At 45.9% G+C, this 19151-nt stretch overlaps 1 long non-coding RNA gene across 1 annotated transcript in view; it reads right to left on the bottom strand.

The window, feature by feature from the left end:
- The window catches only part of LOC145507305 (uncharacterized), a 140109-nt gene that overhangs the window by 57157 nt on the left and 63801 nt on the right, over positions 1-19151 (bottom strand). The gene's annotated exons all lie outside the window — the stretch shown is intronic.

The raw sequence follows: 19151 nt of genomic DNA, 5'->3' as shown, positions 1-19151 counted from the left end.
CATGACATTGTACAGGAGGCGGTGATCAAAACCATCCCAAAGGAAAAAAAAATACAAAAAGGCAAAATGGCTGTCTGAGGAGGCCTTACAAATAGCTGAGAAAAGAAGAGAAGTGAAAGGCAAAGGAGAAAAGGAAAGATATACCTATTTGAATGCAGAGTTCCAAAGAATAGCAAGGAGAGATAAGAAAGCCTTCCTAAGTGAGCAATGTAAAGAAATAGAGGGAAACAATAGAATGGGAAAGACTAGATCTCTTCCACAAAATTAGAGATACCAAGGGAACATTTCATGCAAAGATGGGCACGATAAAAGACAGAAACGGTGTGGAGCTAACAGAAGCAGAAGATACTAAGAAGAGGTGGCAAGAATACATAGAAGAACTATACAAAAAAGATCTTCATGACCCAGATAATCACATGGTGTGATCAATCACTCACCTAGAGCCAGACATTTTGGAGTGTGAAGTCAAGTGGGCCTTAGGAAGCATCACTACAAACAAAGCTAATGGAGGTGATGGAATTCCAGCTGAACTATTTCAAATCCTAAAAGATGGTGCTGTTAAAGTGTTGCACTCAATATGCCAGGAAATTTGGAAAACTTAGCCGTGGCCACGGGACTGGAAAAGGTCAGTTTTCATTTCAATCTCAAAGAAGGGCAATGCCAAAGAATGTTCAAACTACCACACAATTGCTCTCATTTCACATGTTAGCAAAATTCTCCAAGCTACACTTCAATAGTATGTGAACCAAGAACTTCTAGATGTTCAAGCTGGATTTAGAAAAGGCAGAGGAACCAGAAACCAAATTGTCAACATCCGTTGCATCATAGAAAAAGCAAGAGAATTCCAGAAAAACATGTACTTCTGTTTCATTGACTATGTTAAAGTCTTTGACAGTGTGAATCACAACAAACTGTGGAAAATTCTTAAAGTGATGTGGATAGCAGACCACCTTACCTGCCTCCTGAGAAGCCTGTATGCAGGTCAAGAAGCAACAATTAGAACCAGACATGGAACAACGAACTGGTTCCAATTTGGGAAAGAAGTACGTCAAGGATGTATATTGTCACCCTGCTTATTTGACTTATATATGCAGAGTACATCATGTGAAGTGCCAGGATGGACGAAGCACAAGCTGGAATCAAGATTGCCGGGAGAAATATCAATAACCTCAGATATGCAGATGACACCACCCTTATGGCAGAAAGTGAAGAGGAACTAAAGAGTCTCTTGATGAAGATGAAAGAGGAGAGTGAAAAGGCTGACTTAAAACTCAACGTCATAAAACTAAGATCATGGCATCTGTTCCCATCACTTCATGGCAAATAGATGGGGAAACAGAGTGGAAACAGTGACAGGCTTTTTTTCTTCGGCTCCAAAATCACTGCAGATGGTGACTGCAGCCACGAAATAAAAAGCCGCTTGCTCCTTGGAAGAAAATCTATGACAAACCTAGGCTGTAAAAAGCAGAGACATTACTTTACTGACAAAGGTCCATCTGGTCAAACCTATGGTTTTTCCATAGTCATGTATGGATGTGAGAGCTGGACCATAAAGAAGGCTAAACACTGAAGAATTGATGCTTTTGAACTGTTGTATTAGAGAAGATTCTTGACAGTCCCTTGGACTACAAGGAGATCAAACCAGTCAATCTTAAAGGAAATCAGTCCTGAATATACACTGGAAGGACTGATGCTTAAGCTGAAGCTCCAATACTTTGACCACCTGATGTGAGGAACTTACTCATTAGAAAAGACTCTGATGCTGGGAAAGATTGAAGGCAGGAGTAGAAGGGGATGACAGAGGATGAGATGGTTGGATGGCATCTCCGACTCAATGGACATGAGTTTGAGCAAACTCCAGGAGATGGTGATGGACAGGGAAGCCTGGTGCACTACAGTCCATGGGGTCACAAAGAGTTGACACAACTGGGCAACTGAACAACAAATAATAAAAATTCAATTTTTGGACTCAGAAAATATGATTCCCATACTCATAAAGTCTACCTAGGTGCTCAGTTTTTTTTTAATCCATCGATTTTTTTTTTTTCTTGATGGATTGAAATTATCTTGACAAGAGCACAAGGGCATCTAAGTGCAAAGAGTGATGTAAGGAAGATGATGAAATATGGCAAGTGGAGGAAGTATGATTGACAAGGGTACCATCCGAACTGGGAGGAGATGGTGGGCCTAGATCAGTGACCAATGGAGCATCTAGACAGGAAAAATAGCTTCTTTCTCTGCCAACACACACAGCCTGTGCCAGGAATCTGGGCCCTTGCCATAGTGAGAAACTGGAAAATTCTTTAGATGATAAAAGGCCAGAATTTCTTTTAAAGGTGGTGAAGTGAACACACACAGCTGATTTCATTCCTTCCCAAGCCTCACTAAAACTACAGCAAGGGAATTGTTTACAAAGGCATAAATGCACAAGGACAAAGCCAAAATGGGAAAGGAGAAAATAATGATAAAATTTTGGAAGCTGTAAAGTGGATGGGCAAAAGATAATGAACTTGACAGATCAAGAAATCTAAGTCACTGCTGGTAGTGAGAAAAGATGAAAGGCAACCTGATTTATATCATAGAATCTTCAATCTTCAAAAGGCCTAAAATTGGCAGCACCAGGGATTTCTGGAAGTCAAGGTGGTGGAGTTTTGCATGGATATGTGCGTGCCCAGGCACTTCAGTCATGTCTGACTCTTTGTGACCCTATGGACTGCAGCCTGCCAGGCTCCTCTATGCATGGGATTCTCCAGGCAAGAATACTGGAGTGGGTTGCCTTGCCCGCCTCCAGGGGATCTTCTCGACCCAGGGATCAAACCTGTGTCTCCTGCATTGCAGGTGGCTTCTTTACCTTTGAGCCACCAGGGAAGCCCTAGTGGAGCTTTAGGGGATGGTAAAAATAAGGAGAAGAGGGAGAAAGCTGTTTAAGAAGCAGCAGCTTCTGGATCCTCTCCCCACTTCAGGTACCTGCTCAGCACCAGTCCTCCAGGCTGGCAGAAGACGGAGGCATATCATCTGCAGAGGGTGAACCAAAGGGCTTTCTGGCACCACTGAGGGTAGTTTACACAGGGAAGCCCACTGCAGATATTTTGAGAGCTTCCCCAACATTATCAGACATCTAACAAGAGCCTCCTAATGTGAAAAACAGAGATCAAAAGAAATGGGAAAAAAATCAACGGAAAAGTAACTAAGGCTATGAAGGTAGAACACTTCATGATGCAAACCCGTTGGAAGGAACAAGGAACACCTGTTCTTACCTGCATTGGCCCTTTGCTTGCCTGCCTGTCCCTAGGAAGACCAGCTGCACAGCCATGAATGTCATAGGGGAGGGGGATCTTGCACAGTTTGTGTCCAGTAGTTCCCAAACTCAGCTCCGAGGAAACTGAGCGGCTGTGAATCCTTCAAGGTTCATGGTGTGGGGAGTGGGCGGGACGGGGAAGAGCAGGTGAGAGTCTAGCCCCTGCCCAGCTTCAAACAAAACAGCTCTGCTTTTCAAAGTTGTTTCAAAACCTGAAGTTCCCTATAAATTTGTGTTTAAAAAGTATCTCTCCAGTTTAAAAGAAAAAAAAGCTGCAAATCACAGATTAAATCCAGGCCCTATTTTTGGAGATAAAGAGACTTAGAGTTTGTTAGGAGTCAGGCTCCTGCCCGGAGCTAAGAATGGCTATGCAGAGGCTACAGCAGACAAATCGGCTGTCAGACTGCCAAGCAGAGGTCCCCAGGGTGCAGGCCTTGAGGGCTCTCTCTCTCTCTCTCTGGAACCGGGCAACCTTCTAGCCTGGGGGCGCCGGATTCCTGTCACTTCCCCCCTCCTGTGGTTGCTGTGGGGCGGTCCCTCCAGCCCCAGGGTCTGACCAAACTGCTGCTTTGCCCTCTCCACCAGGGACTTCTCTGCATCCCCATGAGACCTCAGCCTGGCTAGTTACTGAGTGTAAGAGACTGCACATACTGGAAAGATAGATAAGAGAGCCATGCTCTGTAAGCTCACTGAGAAATGTCTCTTTTCTAATTGGTGTGGAGTCCCTGACTGTGGCTCCATCAGACTTCTCATGGGCCAGGATGTGTGGACTTCTTCCCACCTGGGTTTGCCCTCTTGATCTCCTTTTTTCTCCCCAAGTTCCCCGGCAGCTCTCTTGACCAGCCCCCTAGAGGCTGGTGAGATACCTTGGCTCTTTTTGAGGATAGGACAAACACAGACACTCTTATCTGGACAACTTCGTCTCTTCAGAATTTACTCAGCTGTGGATATCACCTCTGTAATCCAACCAGAATCTTCCACATCTAGTGGGGGCTCACACCGCAGAAAACCCGTGCTAAAGAGAAGGTTTCATGTTGCTCAGAAAGATTGTTGCTGTTACATAAATATAACTCACACACACACACACACACACACACACACACACACACACACACATGCTTCCCTTCTGCCCTGGGTCTCCTCCCAGGATGGCATGTGGCTTCGCTATTACCTGCCTGCAGAGGCTGGATCATTGGCCATGCTGCCATCCAGTCTCGTTCTCACCCATCTGACTCTGAGTAGAGGGGAAAAATGACCTCTTTGGTTAAATGATTGATGTTCAACAACATCCCCTACAGCCTGGGCTAACCCCTCTGAGAAACAAGGACTGCTTGATAAGACTCCTGCATGCAAATATCTGACTGTGTCCTCCAACTCACTTTCCACCTCAGTTTGGCAGTAATCTCTTCCTATCCTCTACTTTGCTTCTAGCTTATGGAAAAGAAAAACAAAGCACAGCTACTGTTTAAGTCTGACTAGAATTAGAATGTAAGCTCCTTGTTTTAGTCACTCAGTCATGTCCAACTCTTTGTGAACCCATGGACTGTAGCCTTCCAGTCTCTTCTGTCCATGGAATTTCCCAGGCAAGAATACTGGAGTGGGTAGCTGTTCCCTTCTCTAGGGGATCTTCCTGACCCATGGATCAAACCTAGGCCACTCACGTTGCAGGTAGATTCATTACATCTGAGCCACCAGGGAAGCCCCTTAAGGGCAAATTTTTGTGTGTTCTACTCATGGCTATATCCCCAAGGCCTATGAGAGGGCCTAGCACAAAGTATATACTTGATTGGAAGGAATGAATGAATGAATGAAGGAGTGATGGAGTCAGTCTCTCTCTCATTCTCTCCTCTTAAAAGCCTTCCCTGTACTAGGTCTGGCCCATGGTCACAGTGAGATCCAAGTCATGAGGACAGGACACTTAAAGGACAGAGGACCTGCCGCCTAAGTAGAACAAGGAAGGTGAGCAGAGAGCCTCCCCCAAGACCTCACCAGGCTTCTGTGATTAATGACTCCACCAAAGTGGCTCCCTGTTAAGTCCCAGGACCATTTGCTCAGGGTGAAGGACAATCTGGTGATTTAGAAATGAAATAAAATGACCAGAACCTTCCAGAGAGTCCAACAGGAGCTGAAGTAAGAGAATCTGAGCCTTCCTCATAAATCATCCACCACCTCAGAGCATGTGGCCTCCAAACTAGAATCTGCTGTGGCCCCACATCGCTAGCATCCTTAGCAGCTTCCCCAAGCAGCTGTGCAGGACAGGGTTCCCTCCGGTGAGCTGGCAGACTGCACCGCATCAGCCTGCAGGAGACTTGGGAGGACACAGACGCAGTGGTGTGGACACAGACACACAGCTGTCCCTCGCTTCCTTCTCCCAGATCCCACACCAGCACAGCCACACTGGCAAAGCTCCCCGTGAACCCATCCGAGGCCTTGGGTCCACACTGCAGGGGAGGTTCACAGCATCACTGGGGGACTGGGGTCTTTACCCTCCTCACAGGGTCCTGCCACCTCCGCACCTCTCTTTGCTGTGTGCCTAGGTTATTGTCTCAACAGAACCTCTCCTTTCCTTTCTTTCTTTGTTTAAAAATTTAAAGATGATAAAATAGTTCAATTGTGTCAGATTCCTGGGGTTTTATCTTGCAATAACAACCACACCAAAAAAAAAAAACTAGTCCAAGGAAGATAGAGTTTTCCTTAGATCATTTAGAGGTGGGCAGGGAATTGGGAGTAAGAGGGAGATGGGGAGGCAGGTGGGAGGAGCAGCAGCGGACACTGTGCAGAGGGGCAGAGAAAGTTTTGCAGGACATTATGGGCTGAGGACAAGGCGGCAAAGGGATATTCACTAGGTGATGTGTTAGTTTCCCACCATGGACACTCTCCCAGGAGTCGGCAGGGTCCCAGAAATGGCTTCAAGCCTGTGCCCCTTCATATCCTCCATCTCCCTGTCCTCAGAACCCCTCCATCTGCACCCACCCTCACCCCACCTGGATGTCCCTTAGTGTGGGCCTTTCTACTTTGTGAGTATGGATGATACTAGAAAGCGTTTCAACTGGGGCCAGCCAACAACAAGATTATCCATTAAACCATAAGTAGAGGTGTGTTAGGGGCTTCCCAGGTGGCTCAGTGGTATAGAATCCACCTGCCAATGCAGGAGACTCAAGAGACGTGTGTTCAATCCCTGAGTAGGGGAGATCCCCTGAAGGAGGAAATAGCAACCCACTTCAGTATTCTTGCCAGGAAAATTTCATGGACAGAGGAGCCTAGCAGTCTACAGTCCGTAGGGTCACAAAGAGCTGGACACTGACTGAGCTCACATGCAAACAAGCAAGAGGGGTGTTACCAGGCAGCGACTAAGCATGGAGGACGGAGCGACACCAGAAGGGGAGGCGCCACATAGGTTAGGGATGTGAATGCTCACAGGCTCAGCTGCCCCTCTCCAGCATTTCAGCATTACCTGGAGTGCCACCTTTGGAGGAAGCCATAGTCCCCTTCCATCCCTTCTCTACAGGCAGCAGCTATTGCCTACCATGTGCTGGGCACATCACATGTGTTGAAAAGACAGAGTGAGGAGATCCATCCCTGCCCTCAGGGAGCCCATAGTCAAGGAGAGCGGGACACTCCAGTACCACCCACTAAACCCAAGAGGGAACAAAGTCCGTGCTGAGAACACAAAAGAGAGAAGTCATTCCTTTCTAATGAAAATTTAGGGAACTTCACAGAAGAGGGGACATTTGAGCCTTCATCACAGAGGAGGAGACAAACAACATTTGACATTTGAGGGAGGAGAAAGTTTTGCAGGACATTATGGGCCAAGGACAAGATGGCAAAGGGATATTCACTAGATGATGTGTTAGTTTCCCATGGCTGCGGAAACAAATTACCACCAACTCAGGGGCTTACATAGGAGAAGGCAATGGCAACCCACTCCAGTACTCTTGCCTGGAAAATCCCATGGACAGAGGAGCCTGGTAGGCTGCAGTCCATGGGGTCGCGAAGAGTCGGACATGACTGAGCGACTTCACTTTCCCTTTTAACTTTCATGCATTGGAGAAGAAAATGGCAACCCACTCCAGTGTTCTTGCCTGGAGAATCCCAGGGACGGAGGTGCCTGGTGGGCTGCCGTCTATGGGGTCACATAGAGTTGGACACGACTGAAGAGACGCAGCTGCAGCAGCAGCAGCAGGGGCTTAAAACAAGAGAAATTTGTCGGCTCCAAATCCAGGAGGCCTCACGTCCAGAACCAAGGTGTCAGCAGTACTGGTTCCCTCTGGAGGCTCTGAAGGAGACCAGTCCCAGGCCTCTCTCTAAGCTCCTGGTGGTCGCTGGCCATCCTCGATCTCCCTTGGCTTATAGAGGCATCGCTCCAATCTCCACCTTTCTCTCTACACTGCCCATCTCTCTGTGTGTCTCTTCTCATCAGGACACAAGTCTCTGAGTTCAGGGCCCACCCTAACTCCAAAATGACTTCATCTGAAATAATGATCAGATCCTTAACTAACTACATCTGCAGAGATTCTATTCCCAAATGAGGTCACGTTCTGAGGTCCTGGGTGGAAATGAATTCAGGGGAGATACATGTTAACCTACTACAAGTGATAAATAGATGTAAGAGGAAAGGATTTGTTTTCTGATATGGCAACTCTTATCCAATTATGAAAATCCTTGCTCCACCCACTTAGGCAGGATGGATATTCTTGTGGATCCCAGCTGGACACAGGCCCACAGGCGGAGGTGATTCAGACCCCACATCCCATTACCCACCTCTCAGGAGGTGACTCATGGACATCACGAGTGGTGAAGGGAAGGCCAGGGTCAGAGCTCCAGGCAAGCCAGTGAATTTAAATTCCTCCCGAAGACCTCAGGTTTCTGTTCATCCACAGCTCCAACTTCAATTTCAACAATCCTCCAAGTTTGCTGAGAAAACAAGCAGTGCTCTCTCAAGTCCCTCCCCTCCACTCCTCTCTCCTCACAACTGGGTACAGCGTGTTCTGAACAGAGAGGAGGCTTCAGTGGGGTATGAAATGAAACAAATCCACCGACAAACAGCAGAGAAAGCTGCTGTATTTTTTAATATGCAGGCAGCATTTCGGGGATGGTGGAGAAAGTTTTGCCTCTTCGTATTGAAAAACCAGTGCTCTGGAAAGGGAGCCAAAGGGAGGGGGAAGATACAACTCTCTCCCTTCAGCACAGCCGCTTCTTAAAGAAGCAATTGATTAAAGAGAAAATGTGAGGAACCAACTGTTCACACTTGCCAAATATTTCTAAAGGCTTCAAAAATCACTCAAGGTAGATGTTTTTTCTTCCCCCCAGAACGTGTCTACAAAATCTGTCACCTTGACACCCAGTGCTCAAACGGGGCACTGTCTTGAAAAATGACTTTGTTGTCTGGATCACTCACAGCGTTGGCCTGACACTGCTTCTATTTTCTGCGTCAGTGTGAAACCTGCTGCAAAAACAGCTGCACCAGGGCTCAGCATAACAGCTGCCAGGAGCCCAGGGGAGAGTGGCCTTCACCCCCCAACTAGGCAGCCAGCCTCAGGATAGCTCCCCTCTATCCTCTGCCCCACTCCACCTTGTGACTAGGGGCAGGACAAGGGCTTGTTGCATTAGTTGGACAGTGTGAGCTGGAACTGCCTGCTGCATAGATGCCAAAGCTCAGAATGACAGATCTGGAAGCAGTCTTAGTGACCATCTATTCCAAACTCTTCTTTCCACAGTTGAGGAAACTTGGAGACAAAGAGTGACTCACCCAGAAGCTAATGGGCATCTACCATTTGCTTCCATGTTCAGCAATTCAATTCCTTCTTTTGTTCAGGGAATCCCCAGCCTTAGGGGTTGTGGTAGGGATCAGAGCCCATCTCCCACTATAGTAATCAAAAATGCCAGATAATTACTTCCTATGGTTTTTTCATTTGGTTGGTTTGGTTTTTTGGTGTGTTTTGTTGTTGCTGCTGTTTTGTGTCTGGGGGTTTTCTTGTTTTTTGGTTGGGTTTGGGTGGGATTTTTTTAGAGCCAGGACATAGGCACTTGGCCCAATCTCTTGCCAAGCAGATGTTCCTGGCCCGCATGATTATATTATGATCAGGGGATAGTGACTCAATGAAAAGGGGAGAGAACAAGATTTTTCCTCTGGGGTCATGCATATGCATGTTGTTCTTGGCTGTAAAACCCCTGATTCAATCAGCTAGTCAATAGCCTTTCAATCAATCTTCTCTCTCTCTCTAACTTAGCCACAGCCTCTTTCTCTAGCTTGCAAATAAAGACCTTGGCTGATGTCAAAAATGGTACCAAGAGTTGAGCAGAAACAGACCATCCAGAAATTGTCAGGAATCTGGGGCCATTTACTTGGCAGAGTCAAGGCTGAATGCAGTGAAAATTCAGCAAGTAGTAAGAGACATGACTCGGTCAAAAACATGGTAAACAGGAGCAAAACCATTAAGTGTTTACCCTTGGTCACTCAGAATGAAACACCTGTTGAAGCCAAGGGTCAGCAGTTGCCACCATAGAACAATATATAAGGCATAAGAAATTCCAGGTCTGTAGGGTACAACACTTGCTTCTAGTAGTGGCAGGTAGATTGTTTACAAGAAAAACACAAATTCTTAATTTCTCAACTCAAGGCACAAAATGAAAACCAAGGATTTTCTAAGACTGTACTAGAAGAACCTCTTTTTTTCTTATAGCCACAGTGCTAAGATAGTCAGAAATCAAACAGGAAGTTTGATCCTGCTGGTTGCTGAATTATAAGATTAGTTGAATTTGCAGCCTTACACTATTGCTTAGGTGAAAATTAGAGCATTGATCATGAAAGACCTGGGAATCAGAACAGAGATTTATGAGAGAATTCAGATAACTCAGAAAGCATTGAATTTCTCAACATCATTGATTTTTATTTCTCTCGTCGGCCGAGTCAGCCCCTCCTTCTCTTCTCATGTATCTATTTCCACATTACTGAAAAACCCCAATGATCTAACACTGAGGTTGTTACTTTGCAAGGGGAAGCCAATTCCCTTCATGCCAGACCCTTCTATCTCTCATTATCTCCATACCTACAGCTAGAGTTAGAACTCAGCATGTCCCTGTGAGAGTTGGGGTGGGATTGGGGACATGAAGCCCATACCAGAAGTGCATATGCAATATCTGAAGGGAAAAGCTCATAGATGAAAGTGCATGACCTTGATAAATAATATTAACGGAGACCTGGAGGGAATATACAAGGGAGTAGATTCTGAAGAATATGAAGAAGAATTAAAGAGCCTCTTGATTAAAGTGAAAGAGGCGAGTGAAAAGTTGGCTTAAAGCTAAACATTCAGAAAACTAAGATCATGGCATCCAGTCCCATCACTTCATGACAAATAGATGGGGAAACAGTGGAAACAATGGCAGACTTTATTTTGGGGGGCTCCAAAATCACTGCAGATGGTGATTGCAGCCATGAAATTAAAAGACACTTACTCCTTGGAAGGAAAGCTATGACCAACCTAGACAGCATATTAAAAAGCAGAGACATTACTTTGTCAACAAATGTCCGTCTAGTCAAGGCTATGGTTTCTCCAGTAGTCATGGAATGTGAGAGTTGGACTATAAAGAAAGCTGAGCACAGAATTGATGCTTTTGAACTGTGGTGTTGGAGAAGACTTTTGAGAGTCCCTTGGACTGCAAGGAGATCCAACCAGTCCATCCTAAAGGAAATCAGTCCTGGGTGTTCATTGGAAGGACTGATGTTGAAGCTGAAACTCCAATATTTTGGCCACCTGAGGCAAAGAACTGACTCATTGGAAAAGACCCTGATGTTGGGAAAGATTGAAGGCAGGAGGAGAAGGGGACGACAGAGGATGGGATGTTTGGATGGCATCACTAACTCAATGGACATGAGTTTGGGTAAACTCCAGGAGTTGGTGATGGACAGGGAGGCCTGGTGTGCTGCGGTTCATGGGGTCGCAAAGAGTGGGACACGACTAAGCAACTGAACTGAATTGAGATTCTGAAGATGCTAGTTCAACAAGGGAAAAGCATAATTTTAGATCAAGCTGAGTTTATTGATATGGTGGCATCTGCCAGTGATTCTACATTTTATATACTAGTTTGAGCATCTAGAAGTCATTTAAATTGTTTGCTGAGTGGGTTGACAGAAAACTGGATTCATTAGTGCTCTATGCAAAATGTAGTCAAGATGTCAGAAACTACAAGGTATAATTTAGAGAAAGTAAATTCAAAGACCAAGACAGAAATTTTGGAGTGTGTTTATCATGACTGCTTAACCATCTCATGACTATAATATGTCTTCTGTACATACATGCTAAATCGCTTCGGTCATGTCCAACTCTTTGTAACCCTATGAACCGTAGACCACCAGGCTCCTCTGTCCAGGGGATTCTAAAGGCAAGAATACTGGAGCGGGTTGCCATTTCCTTCTCCATGGGATCTTCCTGACCCAAGGATCAAATCCACATCTCCTGAGGCTCCTACATTGCAGGCAGATTCTTTTACTGCTGAGCCACCATGAAAGTCCATATGTCTCCCAAAAGGACCCAAAACACAGGTCCTTTGTCAAGGCAATGGTAACTAAATTAGTGAGGGAAGCACCAACATCTTTATAGAAATCTAGAAAGGCTGTTAGGGGTCAGCCAAGGATGTTGGTAGAGAAAAACTGTAGTTGGAAATAAGCTGTAGTTGAGGAAATTTCAATTGGATTGGGGGTGTCACAAGATAACACAGGTCTGGGAACAACTTTAATTGCCAGATGCACAGTGAGCTTGGCTAGTCTGACAATTAGGCTGGTCTGACCCATTGGAATCTTTATGGCAGTTCATGGTGCTCCAAAATAAAAAGAAATGGATGCAATAAGGTCCTTATTTTGATTTGACAAGCCTAGTGAATAGAGGCCTGAGTTATGCCATCATGATTGAGTTGCAGTCTAGAACAGTCTGTATTTCCCAGCCAACAACCATTAATTTACCTCCGTTCCCCCTTTCTAACTGAAGTCCAATGAGACTTCTGGGAGATAATTCCTTACTCCAAAACCAAACTCAAAGGAAGGAGAGTCTTTCTTCTGTTGGACACTATCTGACGGTGTGTGGCAGGGTGGCAGCCAACTTGCAATCACGGAGGGAAGTAAAGCAACACATTGAGAAGGGCAGAACAAGGACATGAAAAGACAGGTCCTTAATGATATTTTTGAGCTGTCGAATTAGCCAACCCAGAATTTCCCTGCATTGAGACTTTTCATTTCAAGAGATACATTTTTTTTTTTTTTTTACATTTTCTTAATGATTCCTCCAGTTCAGATTTTCTGTTATCAAAGCCTGGAACCTCCTAATGATGCAGTGTTCCTCACTGAATCAGTTCACAGATTCAGTTTTCTGGATATGATTAAGAAGTTGAGTACCCTTGAGTAAGAAACCTGCAATTTCACAGCAAGTATACCTTGAATCTTTTCCTAGAAGTCCCCAAATTGCCCTGCAACAATTTACCAGAGTGTCTGTGTACTGGGGAAAAGGAAATACCCAGGATCTTTCTTAAAATTATTAGAGACTGGCTTGGCTCTAAGAAAATAGCAAAATCTGAAGATCCAGAACATTGTTATGGTGGCAGAGTGAGTACTAAGGGAAGACAGGCACAACATGAAGCTTATCTAAGTCTACCTTAGGGTAGGACCAGTGGGACCTCAAGCCCTGTCCTTTGGTCATTTTCCCAGTTACTGGGCATATGACTGGAATAGACATATTTAGTAACTGGCAGCAACCTCACATAGGCTCTCTCACTAGAAAGCAAGGGAATAAAGGTCTCTAGGCAGGAAGAGCCAAGTAGAAAACACCCGGAGTTCCCTTATGTTGCCAAAATGACAAATAAAATGCAAGACTTCCTCCATGGAAGAGTCACAGAGATTCACTATCTACCTCTGCATAGCAAGGGTCTTCCTGGTGGCTCAGACAGTAAAGAATCTGCCTGCAAGGAGGGAGACTTGGGTTCAATCCCTGGGTCAGGAAGATCCCCTGGAGAAGGAAATGGCAACCCACTCCACTATTCTTGCCTGAAGAATCCCATGGACAGAGGAGCCTGGTGGGCTACAGTCCATAGCGTTGCAAAGAGTTCCTTGGGCTGGGCTCTTGTCACTCCTCTGCGTATGTGCTTAGTCACTCAGTTTGTGTCCTACTCTTTGCGATCCCATGAACTATAGTCCGCCAGGCTCCTCTGTCCATGGGATTCTTCAGGCAAGAATACTGGAGTGGGTTGCCATGCCCTCCTCCAAGAGATCCTCCCAATCCAGGGTTTGAACTCAGGTCTCCTGCATTGGCAGTTCAGTTCTTTTCCACTAGCACCACTCCGGAACCCCCGTCACTCCTCTAATTGCCTGCAATTGCTTTACATTCCAAGTGAGAAAAGAAAGAGGGGTGGGATCCTAACACCCTGCAAAGTCTACCCAGTCACTTACATTAGGAGGATTTGCTGCACCTTAATAGGGCTTCCCAGATGGCACTGGTGGTAAAGAAGCCACCTGTCAATGCAGGAGCCATGAGACACCGGTTTGATCCCTTGGTCAGAAAGATCTCCTGAAGGAGGGCATGGCAAGCCACTCCAGTATTCTTGCCTGGAGAATCCCCATGGACAGAGGAGCCTGGGGGGGGGGCTACAGTACATAGGATTGCACAGAGTTGGACATGACTGAAGCGACTTAGCACACATGCCCCACTTATTTAGGGGAGCATCCCATCTTAAGGGCACTGAGAGAGCAAGACTTTGGCAAGTTGAGTTGGAATTGTCATGTTTTCTTCTGCAAGTAATTCATAGTCTCCTGATAGTCTATTTTTTCTACATAGACTGGACAATGGGCAGGAAAACATTATCACCTACATTATATTTAGCAATATAGACTTTAAGCCTTCTCCACCATCTTTGCTTCCTTCTCTGAACTCAGGCTTTCAGGATATGTGAATTTACGTGTAATTCAACCCTGCACTTACGTTGCTTGGGGACCTTAGGCAAGTCACTTAGTCTCTGTGAGCTTCAGCATACTTATCTATACAATGGGGTTGACACCCTCTACCTTACAGGGGAGTTGTGAGGATTCAATTAGATAATGCACACATTAGCACCTCCCCTCTACCAAGGGAAAGCCTCTGGACCTTCCATCTTGGCTATCTCAAATGTACATTCCAATCTTCTCAATCCATACACATCCCTTCCTTCGTTTAGAATATTCCCACAATACCTGCCCTTTGGAATGCTGCTCCTTAACAGATTCCTTGTACTCCATGACTCCTGTGCCCAGTACCCCCATCACCCTCGTGCTCTCAGGCTATACTCACTCCTCTAGTATTGAGCATCCTTCCTTCATTCCCTCTATATGGGTTAGGTGTTGAATCTTCCCCCTTGGAAACCACCATATGGCTACTCCACAATGCAGAAGAGGAGGGAGAGGATGAGCTTCTTGAGTCTCCGTGGAGGCAGCACCCTGAACACGAGAGAGTACCCAAACTCTGAGATATTGCTGCAGCCTGTATCCCCACGCCTCTCCAAGCTTGGCTGTGTCAAGGCCTCACAAAAACCCCAGCCTGTGAAAGGAGATATTTTGCCTGCTTCTTCTCAACAAGGCCTTATTCCATGCCTCCAGCTGCTTTCTTTGATCTCAGCTGACTCTCTCCTCAGTCTATGGGTAATCTTAGCCTGCATTAAATTCCACTCCTGATCCCTCTGGAGCCGTGTTAATTAAGCACAAAATTGTCACCATGTTCTCAGTCCACCCTGCTTCACAGGCTGTATGACCCAAGAGCCTTTCCCATGTGCCAATAAGCTTTGTTCTGCCCTACTTAGATGTTTTTGACTGTGTGTTGGCCAGGGCCCAGACATAGTCACCTCTGACCCTCCCTGTCCATGGCAGAGATGGTTTCTCGGTACCTTTCAATCATCACTTTAGCAGGGAGACAATAAAATGATGCACATACACAACAATGTGCAAAGGATTCATTCATTCATTAACAAATGTTTTTGAGTAAGATCTCCTATATGCCAGATACCTTTGTTGTTGCTGGGAATATAGCAGTGAGTCATAAGAGCAAGCCTCTGATCTCACAAAAATTACATCCTAGTGTGGTCTTAGTAAGACCAGTGGCTTTCAACTTTGGCTGTACATTAGAAATATCTGGAGAATTAAAATTTTCTAATATCCCCACTGTATACACAGACCAATTAAATAAGAATTTCTAGTATTTTTTTAAAGATCTCCAAATAATTCCTATGTAGAGCTGCAGATATTTCCTGATGCCTCAGATGATAAATCATAAACCGTTTAAGTAGTCTGGGATGTAGATTGTCAAAAGTGACTTTCACCTTAAGCTTCATTAATAGAATCTCCACAAGGTGGATGCGGACTGCCCTGCTACGCTTTGTTCTTACCAGCACAAACCTGTGATGTCTTAACAGGCAAGTGGACAAGGCATTGAGAGGCTAGGCTGATCCTGAAATTCTGTCATATTAATAGAGAAAAAAAAAAAAACTGAGAAGGTGTCACCTGGAAAAGAGAAGATTCTGGATGTAGGTAAAGACTTTCTGCAAATATTAAAAAGTTTGTTCTGTGGTTGAGGGCCCAGATCTGCTCCACCTGTGGGCAGGTGGCTACAGGAAGGCAGATTTAAGTTCAGTGCAAGCCACAGCTCTCAATAATCACAATCGTCCTAAGGTGCAAGGATCTCTTGTATGCGACTGCAAGGTCCCCACCACAGGAGGCTGTTCAACATTGCCTGCACAACTGCACAGTGGGTACTGTAGAGGGAAAGCAGCATGGAGTTACACACTGACCTCTCTGTCAGTAAGAATGGCCTGTGACTTATGGAATTTGAGGAAGGCAGGTGGGTAGCCAACAACAGTGAATATTCCAGAAACTACATACCTGGGTGGTTGCTGAAGGATGTATGTAAGGCAGTCTTCTCCCTGACACATCCATCCCAAGCAGACATTGGGTTAGACATACTTTAGGCTCCTTTTCATCCCTAGATTCTACAGCAGTAGGTATCTGAGCCATTTTTCAGGCGTGAGCCTCAAGAAGTAGTATCAAAAAGAAGGAGATGAAGGAGGAGAGGGAGAAGGAGAAGAAGAAGGGGGAAGAGGAATGGAGGAGGAAGAGAAGAAGGAAGTGGAAGAGAAAGAAGAAGAGAAGGGGAATCATATGCTGCTAAGAACAAGGGCCTGGAGCCAGACTGCCAGAGTTCAATTCCTGGCTCCACCTCTTACTACCAATGGGACTTGGACAAGTTAATTTCTCACTGCCTCAATTTCTTCACCTGTACAATGAGGCAAATAAAATTACCTGCCAAGAGTCTTTATGAAGATGAATGAGTTAATCCTCAGTGTGTAAAGAGCTTCTGGAAGAGTGCCTAGCACAGAGCACTCGCCCAATATGGTGAGATATTATCATTTTAGGAAGGATTGGTGAAGAAAGAAATTTATTTTGTCTTTTGTCCCTATAGTAAGTCACTGTCATTTGTCCCAAAAGAGGCACCCAGTTTGGCCCTCAAAAGGGGCTCCTCATCATACCTGATAGGTACTGTATTTACCCAGAAACTATCAGAGAAAATGGAAAAAAGCATGTCTATTGACAGTTGCTGCTCATCATGAGCTGGCCTGGAGCAAGCACACAAGTGCACCCACCTCTGCACACACACGTATGCACATACTATTGTTGTTGTTCAGTCCCTAAGTTGTGTCTGACTCTTTGCGACCCCATGGAATGCAGCACGCCAGGCTTCCCTGTCCTTCACCATCTCCTGGAGTTTGCTCAAACTCAAGTCCATTGAGTCAGTGATGCCATCCAATCATCTCGTCCTCTGTTGTCCCCTTCTCCTCCTTCCCTCAGTCTTTCCCAGAATCAGAGTCTTTTCCAATGAGTCAGCTGTTCTCATCAGGTGGCCAAAGTATTGGAACTTCACCCTCAGCCTCAGCCTCAGCATCATGTATGCAAACACACAAAATCTACCATATAAAAATTCTTAAAACTCTTCTCTCTCTTCTTCTGATCACTCCCCATTGTGAGTGAAAGTCACTTAGTCATGTCTGACTTTTTGCAACCTCATGGACTATACAGTCCATGGAATTCTCCAGGCCAGAATACTGGAATGGGTAACCTTTACCTTCTCCAGGGGATCTTCCTAACCCAGGAATCAAACCCAGGTCTCCCACATTGCAGGTGAATTCTTTACCAGCTGAGCCACCAGGAAAGCCACTCTCCCTTGTCTCCCCCCTATCAAAAAGAGAGGGGTGGAATATACCACTCCTTAAGGAAGAGATCAAATCATTGTCCCTGGAGATGTGAGGAAAGCATTTCAAGTTCTGAAGAAGCTCTCCCTGAGAGGCTCAGGTCCTCTCTTATCTGAAGGGCCTGCAGGCTCTGAGAGGCAAGCAAAGCAGCTGGCCTTGAACATGTACATCACCCCTGGATGAGCAGAATATCTGTAGGAGCTTGGACCACTGCTGTTACCATCCTGTCCAAACAAAACTGCCCAGAGTACAAGTTCCCATTCTGACAAAGGGCCTGAGCCTGCCAGTTCAGCCCCTCTTGCTCTCTTCTGTTGTTCAAATATGATGAGATGCCTTCTGTGAATGGGACATTTGTCCTGAGGACCAGTCAGGGTCTGGAAATAAGAGCTTCTTAAATTGATGGTAAAGCTCTAAGGAGCTTGTTCTTAAATTCAGGCACCTCCTTCTCCTCAGCAAAGCCTGGGTCTGACTCTTGGACCCAGGAACTCCCTATCCAAGGAAAATTGGAAGGGAAGGAGGTTCAGGAGTTCTTCCTTGGAGACTTACCTGGTGGTCTAATGGTTAAGACTCCCAGCTTCCACTACAGGGGGTACTGGTTCAATCCTTGGTTGGATAACTACCATCCCACATGCCTCACAGTACAACCAAGGGGGGGGGGGAGAATTCTTCCTTACCCAAAAGTTGACTTGAAAACAACTCTGGCCTTTAAGGAGCATGGTGGCCAGAGGAAAAGCTGGCTCTGGGGTCTCATCACATCCAGTCCTCCCACAGGAAATAGAGTGTGAGAGATAGTGTAAGTGAAGGCATGACTGGACTTTGAGAGGTCTTGGTTCTGGTGCCAGTTCTGTTAACTACTGATTAACTAGTTGGCCTTGAGCAAGTGTCACCCCGTCTCTGCATACAACTTCCTTTTCAATAAAATTAAGTGCTAGTCCCTCAGTCGTGTTGACTCTTTTTGACCCCGTGGACCACAGCCCGCCAGGCTCCTCCATCCATGGGATTTCCCAGGCAAGAATACTGGAATGAGTTGCCACTTCCTTCTCCAAGGGCTTTTCCCAACTCAGGGATCGAACCCAGGTCTCTTGCATTGGCAGGCAGATCTTTTTACCATCTGAGCCACCAGGGAAGCTCCATAAAATTAATGGATGAACTAAATAAAAAATGTCTGAGGAGTCCTCTAGATTTGATTGTCTAGGCTTCTAAGAGATTAAGAGCAATTGGCCACCCAACTGGCCAAAGAGCACCCATGGGCACGAGGAGGGGGCCAGAGGGTGTCCTGCCCAAGCAGAAGTGTTTACTCAGAGTCAGGCTCCTTTTCACCCTCCAGGCCATGGGGTGTGAAGCCACTTGCCTCGTAAGTAAGTGAAGAGGAATGAGTGGCTGAAGACGCCTCTGCCCCTCTCCTGTATCTGCAAAGACATGGCAGAGCAATTCTCAGCCTCTGGGAATTCTGCCCTGGGCCTAGTGGATAGAGTGAAGCAATGAGGGACCCCACAGGCCCCAAGGCTGAGCTTGGTTCCAATTTGAAACTGTCACAACTACAGCTTGAATTCTGAGCAGCCCTTGGTCTCACGGGGTTTATAGCTCCTCCTGGCTGCCT

Source organism: Giraffa tippelskirchi, chromosome 5 (genome assembly GCF_054371585.1).
Source record: "Giraffa tippelskirchi isolate mGirTip1 chromosome 5, T2T-mGirTip1v1.2.pri, whole genome shotgun sequence".
Classification (NCBI taxonomy): domain Eukaryota; kingdom Metazoa; phylum Chordata; class Mammalia; order Artiodactyla; family Giraffidae; genus Giraffa; species Giraffa tippelskirchi.
Note: the sequence above shows the minus strand (reverse complement) of the source record. Positions and strands in the feature narration are given on the sequence as shown.